Raw genomic sequence first — 12,559 nt, forward strand, 5'->3', positions numbered from 1 at the left:
TCTTGAGATCATTCATGGGGTGAGGTGAGAGTGAGTCAAGAAGTCTAGTTTCCAAGACTTTGAAAGCCTTGAACAACTAGTCCCAGAAATCCTCCTGAACCACACATGAAGGTGACAAACACCACTTAGACTGGGTATTCTGTCATTCATTTTCTATAATTAAAATCACTGATAAGAATATTTTGATAACACTGCATTTACTATTGTAAGTCAAGCAGTGTACTATGTATTTGGCATATGTTATTTCATATAATCACCTAACCACCCCATAAGGGTAAGTATAATTACCCCACTTCACAGATCAGGTAACAGAGATACAGAAAGCTTAAGTGACTATTAAGGTCTATCCACAGAGCTTGTGTTCTGAATCATGATGTCCCCAAATTCTTTCAACTAAGCATGTTATCTATTTTATTAATTTAGGCTTTGTAATATTGTGGCATGGCAGAACTTAATCACTTTTCCTTCAAAAATTTAAGAAAGATAAAGATTTGAGTAAATACATATGGACAATGTGGACATTTGGAGAGCAAATGCTGACTTTCAGACTTCGTATTTGTATTTGACTTGAAGAATTCTTCTGATATGTATGTATGTATGTATATTGCATTAGGCCAAAGTTGAGTCCTCATAACTCCCAGTAGATGACGACATTTCACAAACATCCATTCAACACACAAACATGTTGAACTCAGGATAATATATAAGATGAAAAATGTGGAAAAAGAACCACCCAAGTTTTTGCTGACCCAAGGCAGTTGTTTATTGGCATACCATCCAACCAAACACATTCCTCCTGGAAATGCAATCAATTCTTTAGGTGAAAAGACTTTCAAAATCCTGTATTTGCACACCAGCAGCCTCTCAGAGGATAGGAATCTCAATTTGCTCACAACTCATGCAGTGTGATTTCGATCTCTGATTGGGCTTACTCACTTCCAATCTTGGTATATGGAAGGTAACGAGTTTAAAAAGTAATATCAGGGGCTGGCCTTGTGGCATAGTGGTTAAGTGTGTGCTTCAGCGGGCTGGGGTTCGCAGGCCCAGATCCTGGGCACGGACCTACATACCACTTATCAAGCCATGCTTGTGTCCCTCATACAAAAAAAATAGAGGAAGATTGGCACAGATGTTAGCTTAGGGCTAATCTTCCTCACTGAAAAAAAAAAAGGTAATATCAGTTTTACTAATTTTGTATTTGACAGGAACATGAGTTAGTAATAAATATTTTATTAGTTTTAATCTTACAGAGTTTATCTGTTCCTGCATGTAATCTGATTGCCTTGAAATAAAATTTCTCATAGGTATTTAATTTGATTTGATATACTATGTATTTTCAGTTCAATATAGACATCTGTTGAAGTTCACTGGTCACATAGATATATGCAGACATGTTGCTGCCTAAAGCTGAGCATATATAAAACTCAGACAGTGGCTCAATAAACTACGGTCCATGCACTCAGATGATTTCTTTCTTGAAGTCGATATGAGAGAGCATTTCTGTGTTCCACTACCATGTGACTGTTAAATGTAAGGCTTGTACAATCTATATCCAGGCATGGAGATTACAAAGTTTCTCTAATGATTAAAATGTGATTACTTTTCTATGGGTATTTTCTATTCTATTTGTGATAAATAGTATTCTTTGTTATCCATTTGCTAGGCAGGTCATCTTGCCCTCATAATTGACTTTGGGAATGTAAGGGATTCTGCCATCTAAAAAAGGAATACCTAAATTCCCATACATTTAAAAAGTTACAGTATTTTTAAGTTTTAGGCAAAACATATACTATTTCTGGCAATATGCAATGACTATATATGCCAAAAGCAATACATTAAATCAGGATTTTTGTTGCTGTTAAATGGGTACGTGTTAAGAGACTTGTCCTAATAAATTATTAATTTCTGCAACCTTTCCTGTATTCCATCCCCTTCTCAGAGGACCAAGAGGTGTGGGGAATTAGGAGGTAGAGCTGTAAGAAGGAAGCTGGCTCCTTCCTGGAAATCTTTGGCATTGTAAGGAGTCTTGGTGCCAAATACTGGCACCTTCTGTTGAGATGATTCTGCCAACAGGGTGTTCCTCCTGGGCAAGAGGAGGATGAGCTAAAAGTACATAAGCCCCACAGACCAGGCTTCTGCCACTCTACATGTTTCGCAGAAGAATTCCAGCTCAAGTCAAGAGTTGTTGCTGGGAAAAACCTTTCTGAGCCTCAATAACTGTGCGAAGTATTAGAGGAGAAGAGCTTGGTCTCTCTTGGCTGATTTAGAGCAACTAAATTAAGCTTTCTAAGCCTAAGCTTCCTCTTACCGAAAAATGGAGTTAATGATATATATTTGCCGTAGGGCTGCTTGAGAGTTGAGTAACATGAAGCATGAAAACACTTAACACAGTGCCTAACACATACTAAGGCTTCACTAAATGACAACTATTCTTTATATCTTTAATAAAGACATACTATGGCTTAGCCATGGTTTGGCATGTGAAATTCTTATTCTTGCCAGAAGCAGTCAAGCTGGGAATAATAATTTATTTGGTTGGGTATGTGTCAAATTTGCTGTGGGGAAAGTTTCAGAACAATGTACTGGTGCATCAACAACAACAAACCCAAAGAAGCAAAATGCACAAAATTTTCATCATCGCATCCATAACCACCCTTGGAAAGCTTTTCCTCATGGGGCATATCTTCACTGTTAGTTGAATTAATGAGTCATCTGTGCTGGAAAAAAAAATCACTTATTTGCTATCAATAAACACTCTGTGATTTATCTCACCTTTCATTGCCTTTTCTCTGGAGAGTAGTTTCAGAAAAACGTTTTTTCATTAAAGTTCATTTTCAATTTACATGCTAAAGAGGAAAGAATGAAACAGTGAAAATCCACAGACCTTCTCAATGTATTTGGATAAAGGAAATAACTGGGCACTTGGTAGATGTAGTGATCACGGGGAACTGTGAAGTCTGTTTCTATTTGCTGAAAGTCCAGAGAGTGTGAAGAAGCCAATAGTGCTGTTCTTTTTTACCTAATATTCTATAAGTTTTCAAGGAAGACCTGGCGCATTATATTTATACCAGGAGATCTGTAGTCCTTTGAGAAAATATGGTTCCTAATTTCAAAGCACTCATTTCTATGCATAATAAAGAGACACATTATACACTGATTATCTATGAAGCACACGCTTGACTGCAATTACTGAAAGAAATTGGAAGCATCCTTGTCCTATAAAGTTTTATTATCTAGTTGTAAGAATGGGACATCTGTAAGTTCAAAACTGAGTTCTTTGAGAACAAAACTGTATTTTATCGTAGCCTGGCTGTAGGGTAAGGATGTAAAATATCATCAAAGTATTGGATCAGCCCCTACCTGTTGGATCACTGCAGTCATTGTTGTACTCAAACTTTCATGTGCATTTCAATCACCCAGGGATCTTCTTAAAAAGCAGATTCTGAATCAGTGCGTCTGGGCTGGGGCCTGAGATTCTCGATATCTAACAAGGTTTCAGGTGATGCTGATACTGCTGCTCCACAAACCACAGTGAGAAACAAGTCTCTAGCACAGTGGTTCTCAAATTGGCTCCATATGAGAATTGCTTGGGGAATTTTAAAAAATCTTGATGCCTCCAACTGTCTCTACGGGTGGAAAATTCTCCTCCCCACCCCACACAAGAATTTTGGAGTTTTTAATCCCTCCTCAGGCTTCCTGGCCTCAATCGATAGGGGTCAAGAGGGAGCCCCACATGCTTAGAGTAGGACCGCTCCTCTCCAGGCCAGGGGATTTCACATGTTGCCTGGAAAGATGATGAAAGTCAAGAATCCATGTGTCATCAGATTCATGCAGCCACTCCAAAAATGTTCCATGTAGCTCTCCAAGTCACATAATAGACCAAGGTCTGTGGTATTTTCTAAGTACTTTTGAACTACAGCTTAAAAGAAATTGCATTTGTCTGAATTTTCCATATTGGACCATCGTATCTATCTATAACAGTCTCTTCCTGGTACATTGGTGGGTCTTGATTAATGTTAGGGATTATCTTCACCTTAGGATAAATATTAGATGGCAACGTAGGAACATGAAAGCACTGCAATGACTTGTGTGTCAGCTCCTCAGATACAAGATATAAAGGCAGGTAATTTTCTGTAATCACATTTCTTCTCTTAAATTTTTATTTTGAAAAATTATAATCCTTCAGAAAAGTTCAAAAATTAGTACAATGGAACCCATACACGCTTTGCATACAGTTGCCACTTTTAAATATTTTGCTATATTCTTACCTTTTGTTGTTGTCTTTGAACCACTTGAAAGAAGTAGATATTATGGCCTTTCACCCCAAAATACTTCAGTCTGTGTCTCTAAGAACAAAAGCATTCTCCTACATAACTGTAATAGCATTGTCACGATCAAGAAATTTAATATACAAGTCATATTCAAATTTTCACTATTGAAATCAAAAGCTCTTTTATAACTCTCTATCTTGACATAGATTTTAAAAGAGGCTCCTGTTTAGTTGTAAGGATAGATTTCTTCATTCAAACTAAATATCAATAAGCCATGTAAGTTGACAATTCTTAAAGAATTGTATTTCTCTTATTTGCTGTGTGGAGTTAAAACCTTTGTGCTTTTCCCCCAAATTTACCAAAAATAATGCTACAGTTTAGATATGGTAACATTGTCTTGGATCAAGCAGTATTTATTTAGGGATTTCTTATCTTGGGCCAATTTATCAGACTCATAAGAGACAGGAAATTACATATGTGGAGAATCGAGTAGTTAATATGTAGTGTTTGTCTTCTCCCAAATTGGTCACTTAGTTGCTTCTAACTTTAACTGAAGATACTGAAATTGTGTGAGGATGTGACTGCTGAGGTCAGATAAGATGGATGTCTCTCTTTTTTCTAAGCAGAGTTTTCTTTCGTGATTAATTAATTCATCTATCTTCCCAGCTACATGTGAAATCTTTTTAATGCTACTCCACCAACTCTTTTCAACAGCTTCTGTTAGCTTGATTAAAGACCTTTTAAGGGTAGTAAAATTATATTTAAAAATGTAATCTTAGAAAGTGAGGCTTTTCTTTTTTTATTTTCATTAGGAAATATTTTAGGCTGATAAAATATGTTGCTGCCTACCAAGACATTTTCTTTCAGAACACTGATTTGAACCCATCTTTCACCAGCCACTGCGCTCCCAAATCCTTCCACTGTGTCTTTGGAACACATAGTCCATCATGTTTTGTTGAATGATGAACTTATAATAACTACCTCATGGGGTTGTTAGAAGGACTTAATGAGACGATGCATACAACATGCTAACACAGTGCCTGGAACATATTCCTTCCTCGTAGATGGCAGCCGTTATTTTATTACTATTATCACCAGTATTATTATTTTGCTTAAGTGTTCGAGGAATAACATATACAAGATGGTGGGAGTGATAAAGCCAGCAGGGTGAGTTTAAGGAGAGTATACACAGAGTGATTCAGGACTGGATGCTCATCCAGATTCAATCCTGGCTTCACCACTCCTTGCTGTATGACACTAGAAAGTCTGTTTCCTCATTTTTAAAATGGGGATAATAATAGTATCTACCTTATGGCGATATTGTGGGGATTAAATGAGAATATAACGCAAAAGGGCCGAGCCCAATACCTGACACATACTCAGTTTTCAATAAGTTTTAGCTAAGATAAGACCAATAGGTCAGGAAGCCTTTGAACTTTCCTAGTGATAACTGCCATCTTCTGAACAAAATTTGGCTTCTCCATTTCATCTTAGCAACACTCGATAGTATTCACCCAGGTAAGGTCTCCTGGCCTGATCCAAGGATTTCCTACTCAGACGCTGTGGAGTGCTTCCACCTAACTTGTCTCAGCAGTAAGAGAGCAGTTAGATCATGGACATCTTGATATTATTCTTACATGTTTGTTGCAAATTATAGTTCCCATTGATCTTTTTATAGGTTTAAGTTCATTTTTCAATAAATATATCTATGGTTGGCACTGTACATATCAGGTTTTAAGATTACAGTTATGTTCTCTAAAGTGAATTGGAGAGTGTACTAACTTTTTCTATGTCTTGGAATAACACAAACAATATAGGAATTACCTGTTTTTAAGGGTTAAGTAGAACCCAATTACAAACTATCTGGCCCTGGTGCATGCTTCTGTGGCATATCTTTTTTTCTTATGGGAGATCTTTAATTATCTTTCCAATCTAATATATAGTTATGAGTCTGTTCAGGTTTTTTGTCACCTTTTCTTGGATGATTTTGGCACTTTATTTTTTTTATAGAAAATCATATAGGTCTTCCAGATTTTCAAAGTGATTATCATATAGTCCCACATAACATTCTCTTATAGTTCTTTTAATCTATTCAGTATCTATGATATCTTTCTCATTGCTAATCTGATATGTTCTTGTTTTGTCTTCTTTTTAATGAGATTTACTGGGTTTTATCAATTTTTAATTTTTTCCACCTTTTTTGTTAGTTTCTATTTCTTTCATTATTTTAATATTTTGTCTTTATTAATTCATGTCTCCTGCTTTCTATTAGTTTATTTTGATATTCTTTAGTTAATGTTTAAGGTTAAATCATTTAATTTGTCTTTAATTATAAAAGTATTGAAGGAATAAATTTGAATCTGAATTTAGCCTTAGCTATATTTCATCTGTTTTAATATGAAGTGGTCTTTTATTACTTTCTGAATAGTTTGCTTTTACTTTGGTTTAGAACTAGAGTGTTTTTTTAATTTCCAGTAGTTAAGTTTTTACCTTTCTTTTTATTATTGATTTCTAATTTTATTTAATTATAATCAGAAAATACGTCCTGGAAAAGTTTCTGTTTTCTATAATGTATTAGGTTTATTTCTGGCAAGTACACAATCAAATATCACAATTGGAGGAATATAAATTCTTTGTATAATACATATTTCTCTGTGTTTATCAGATATATAAAATATATTATATTTCTAAAGTTGTCTTTATTTTCAATATTGTAATTGAGTAGCTTGGCACAAAAACATTGTATCTTCTTTGTGAATGATACCTTTTGTGATTTCATAATACCCTCTTTCTCCTTGAATATTTGTTTAGTCTAATATTAATAATGTAGCTATGTTTTGTCTGTGTGTGTTTTCCTGGTGTATTTTTAATAATCACTTATGGTTGCCTTTTCCTTTCCCTTTTCTTTTTTGCTGAGGAAGATTTGCCCTGAGCTAACATCTATGCCAATCTTCCTCTATTTTTTTAGTATGTGGGCCGCCAGCACAGCATGGCTGCTAACAGAGCCATGTAGGTTGCACCTGGGAACTGAACCCAAGCTGCCAAAGTGGAGCTCACTGAACTTAACCACGAGGCCACCAGGGCTGACTGCCTTGCCCTTTTCTTTTAGATGTGCTTTTTATCAATAACACTGAGTAGTTATGGAGTAGATGTGTCTCTCCTGGGGAACCTGCTGGTGACCACTGGCCTAGTATTTGCACCAAGTCAGAGCAGCCATAGTCTCTGTCTTAGGCTTCAGCAAGGGCAAGTGTTCCCTGTGGCTGGTCCTTCTGCTCTCCCCTGAATCCACAGAGAATGAACTGAACCTGATAAGTCCATGGAGATATCTGGGAAATGCAAAGTCTGAGACCCACTCCCCAGGAATTGCTGGCGTGTTCACGGAGGTTCTCTTTCATTCATTGCCACAAGGAGCAAAGTAGGGTCATGAGATATGTGCCAAGGTCAACAACTTCTTATATGTTTAATAAGTATTTGCATTTCAGGTGTATCTTCTTTTTAAAAGTAGCTTAAGTATATGATAAAAAATATCTACCAAATAAACAAGGTTTCCTGGGAGGTCACATGATGTTTTGTAAGGAGCAAGACTTTATTCAAATTGAGACTCTGCCACTAATTTAACTAGCTGTGTAAACTTGGTCAGGTTAATTAATGTCTCTGAGACTGAGGTTCCTCATCTATAAACTGGAGATAATAATCCTTCACAAGGTTGTTGTGGGGATTAGATGAGATAACACATCTAACAGCACCCAGAGTGTAATAGGCATTCACTGTTCCTTTTCACTCCTCAGGAAAATTTGATTGGACGACGGTAAGAACTCTGTTTCTAGGGACAGAGGGTCTTCAGAAGTCTTCTAGACCAGAGAGCATATCACAAAGCTGTAGCCTAACTTCATTGTGGTGCTGTCATCCTAATGTTTTTACAGAGTTTCTAATGGCTTGAAACGGAAGAAAATATGGCAAAGACTCTCTTTCAGAAGCCTGTAGCCATCCAGCCAAGGGATGTTGCTACTGGTAGTCAGACTTTCTGATTTCTGAAGTTTCTTATTGCCTTAAGTCCCGTGAGTCCATAAATGGGCTCCAGTGTGCCTCTCCTCTTTCCTTTGAGCTGGATTCACTTTCACTGGCTCCTGAGTCCTGCACATCTGATGTTTACTGCAGACTTCAGACACACTAGAAACCTGAATTATATTATGCAAGTCATTTGAAGAAGCAGCGTATCAACTGTCTTGGGGGGGTTTCCTTGTAAACCTGTTTCTAATTTTTCCACTATTTTACTTCTATCCAATTGGTGCCTATATCCTACTATAGGTTCTTTGGAAATAAAGGAAATAAAAGGCATATCTATAGCTATTTTGGTAAAATTAACATTTTTGAAATATTCTTTGTAAAATAAAATTCCTTTGTTCTCTCAGAACTTCAGTTTGGAAGAATCATTCTCTAAGAATTATTCTATCAAGCATCATGATAGATCACTAATCTTAAAACAACAGGAACCTTTTGCTTACAGGTGACTCTGCGGTTATTCACATTAGATAAAATAGGACTTGCTCCTAATCTGACCTGTGCAATCCATTGAATAGAATATGACTTCATTTTCTTTTTTGGTCTATAAATGTTTTGATTTAAATGTTTAATGGGCTGTGGTTGAGGATTTTTTTTGTTTTTTTCTTTCAGGGAATCATTAAGACCTTACATCAAAGATATCGTCTCAGATAAAAGTTTTGTTTTATTTTTAACTGAACCACATGGAAAGAACAAATGCGAATTAAGGTAGATAGCATTAGACTAAATTAAAAGTACAATGGAGAACTGACTCTCTTGGAAATTTTTCTAAACTGCATGATTTAGTCAAACAAAATCATCAGCTCTCTTTTTTCAAAGTCAACAATCTCTACATATAAATTAAACTGAGCAATGTCTGTGATCATGAAGCCTAAACGGCATTTGGATGGTATGTACCATGGCACTCACCAATAGCCATATACAAACGCAGGGTGCTTCTCAAGGATCTTTCATTTAGCAGTTGGAAATTGGGACCTGGCAAGGGTGGTAAATATTGGAATTAAGGTCTTGATAGCAGAGCATGTAGAACATTCAATCTACTTAGGATTTGAAATGCAACCAAACTGATCCACGTTTCACTCTCCAAGTTGATGTGGACTCTCTGCTGTTGTGTGTTGTGCCACCGAAGCGGAAGTAGCAGCAGCCTCACGGTCACCTTCATGGGGAAGGCAACACACTGTGGCAATTTTGTGCTGGCGAAGGGCAGTTCAGTGCAGCTGTTGGCTTGACCCTGGGAAGTGCAGGTTTGGTGTGATATCTCACGTGCATGAGCAGCACCAAAAAGGAGCTGGGTTTATGAATGAAAATAATTTATATCAAAGTGCCTTCTAGGAACAACATTATTCTCATGAGTGTTTGGCTTCTGATTTCAGCTTCTTTCATTCACTTCAAAGAACTTTAAAAAAAAATGTGTCTCAGATTTGTACTTACCATAGTATCCAGAGGCTGACAAGCCACAAAGACCAAATCTATGGAAGGCAAAAGCCTGGTGCCAGGCATGTGGAGGCACTCAATAATAGTAGCCATTATATTATGGGAGAAAAGGGCAGCTGTAGAAGCAATCTCTAGACTTGGTGCCAAGCTAACATTTTTCATTTCATACTAGAATTAGTTTTGCAAACTGAATTCTTGTGGATAGAGGTGAAATCTGCACACTTGCCTGGATTCCACAGTCAAGTCTATCGGAAATATCAGCTGTTCACCTCTCTGGGCGTCAGTCTCTCTAATGTTTATAAAAACTTCCCCACACAGTGGTCCTCTCTGATTCTTTTTCTCTCTGCCTTCCACAGCATCCAGCGCTAATTGTTTCCACTTCCTCACCATTCAGTCTGGCCTGTGCTCCACGTCCACTGCCCTTGCCTGTGTCTAACTATTTGTCGAACTTTTATCTTCCTTGATCTGTTCACAGCAGTTGACACAGTGAATACTCCCTCCAACTTGAAACTCTTTCTATCTTGGTTTCCAGGACAGCACATGACGACTCTTAACTCCTCTAAAGGTTCCTCCCCTTCCTCTTCACCCTTAAATGACTGTCCTCAGCTTTCTTCTCATTCTACACTTTCTCTTAGAAATCTTGTCCATTTCCATGACTTCAACTACCACATTCATGCTAACAGTTCACAAGTCTCTTTCTTTGGCAGCAAAAGAACTCCAAATCTTCACATCTAAACTCTTATTCAACATCTCTACTTGATATATTGTAGACCTCAAGCTTACATGTTCAAAATAGAGATCATCATCTCACCCAAACTCACTCCTCTTCCACCCCATACAAGCCCCATAGTACATTGCATATTATTCTATTAAAACTTTTATTATGCTGCATTGTCATTATTTTTCTTATCTTTCTTACCTAGGAGACTCTTTTATCATTGTTTCCATAAGACTTAGCACAATGCCCATCACAGAAGAAATCATTAAATGACCTCAGAACACAGGATTTCTAGAAAATATTCCAAACTACCTGGGTTGTATTCAATTTAAATTCAAACACCCAAAATACCCACTTGAAGTGTAAAATCATGTTTAAGTTCATGATTGTAACTTTAATGATTGAATTGTCTGATTTAGCTCTTCATGTGGGTTATAGATTTCTTTGTATTTAATCTTTCTTAGGTAATAAACATTGAAAATCTTTTTTAAAAAAATTCAGTTTTGCTGAAATATCATTTAAATCTAATAAAAAATCCCCACTTTAAGTGTGCAAATATGCACACCCATTGCCCCAATCAAGAAACAGAATATTTCCATCACTCTAAATAGTTCACTCTTTGTAGCCAATTCTTCTCCCTCTCTCCGATGCACACTTGACCCTAGGTAACTACTGATCTGCTTTCTGTCCCTAGGAATTAGTTTTGCCTGTTCAGGAATATATAAATGGAATCAAACAGTATATATTCATTGATATCTGGCTTTTTTGGCTCAGCATAATTTTTTCAAGATTAATCCACGTTGTCACATGTATCAGTTGATTCATTCTTTTGTATTGCTGAGCAGTATTCCATTATAGGGATATACCACACTCTATCCATTCACCTGTTGACAGACATTTGGATTGATTCCAGTTTTGCACTATTATGAATAAAGCTACTATGAACATTAATGGAGAAATCTTTACATGTGTGAACATATGCTTTTCCTTTCTTCTGATTAGTAATCTAATATTAGAATTGTAGGGCTGTGTGGAAGTGCCTGTTTAACTTTGTAACAAACTACCAACTGTTTTCCAAAGTGGTTACACCACTTACTTTCCCACTAGCAATGTATGAAAATTTCAGATGCTCCACATCCCCTCCAACATTTAGTATTATTAATCTTTTTAATTTTAGCCATTCTAGTGGGTATTTAGTGATATCTAATTTGCATTTCCCTCATGGTTAAGGAAGTTGAGGATAGCCTTTTATTATAATGTTTGATATTATTCATTGGTTAATATTAAACTTAAACATTATATTCGATGTTACTTACTGATGAGCTAAACTTTAGCTAGAGCATAAATCTTTTGTAAAACAGTAATAATATCATGGCCTTGAAGTCAAAGTTGAGTTTAGACATTGATTGCCACTTACTAGCTATGACCTTGGACAAGTTATTCTTAGCTTTACAAATGGGGCTGATGATACTTATCCTCTAGGATTGTCTTGTGATTTTAAATAATCATGAAGCCCCTAGCACAGTGCCTACTAGTAAGAGTTCAGTAAGTGATGATAATTAAAACTTAATTATATGAATATAATTAATTTACCTCCACTCATACCTATAATTAAAAGAGGTGAACTTTTTTTCTACATACTATCTGGCAAATTATAAGATCTGAGTAAATGATCTATGCTAATCAAAATAAAAACACCAGATGTAGTTGATTTCTAGCTGTATATTGCTAGATTTTCACAATTCATCTGACAGTAGTGTTTTGAGCATTTTATATAAAGACCCGGGAGAATCTCAAATGAATTAGCAAACTCTATTTGTAAAGAATACAACCCAAGAATTTGTATGTACATTTGGCATTCACTTTGATAAAACATCATTTCTTGGACTATAGTGACATCAGTGCCTCCAGGCTCCTTGTGATTGTCTCAGAGGCCCCTGCTCTGATCTCCAAAAAAGAGTAGTTCAGCCTGCCCCCCAGTCCCATTATCTTACTGTCTTCAAGCACAAAACTACATTTGATATTTCTTTAGTATTAAATATTAAATGCATTAAAATATCAAATTATTTATAAA

The 12,559-nt window shown here is 36.3% G+C and overlaps 1 long non-coding RNA gene across 3 annotated transcripts in view; it reads right to left on the bottom strand.

Annotated features, from left to right (window-relative positions):
* The window catches only part of LOC111773604 (uncharacterized), a 196,070-nt gene that overhangs the window by 20,758 nt on the left and 162,753 nt on the right, over nucleotides 1–12,559 (bottom strand). The window contains exon 4 of one of the 3 annotated variants that reach the window (XR_011438847.1): nucleotides 2,773–2,846. The exons of the other annotated variants lie outside the window; for them this stretch is intronic. This is a non-coding gene — a long non-coding RNA (uncharacterized lncRNA). The remainder of the gene's footprint in view (nucleotides 1–2,772; nucleotides 2,847–12,559) is intronic. 3 annotated transcript variants of the gene reach the window in all.

This window comes from Equus caballus, chromosome 5 (genome assembly GCF_041296265.1).
Source record: "Equus caballus isolate H_3958 breed thoroughbred chromosome 5, TB-T2T, whole genome shotgun sequence".
NCBI classification, from domain to species: Eukaryota; Metazoa; Chordata; class Mammalia; order Perissodactyla; family Equidae; genus Equus; species Equus caballus.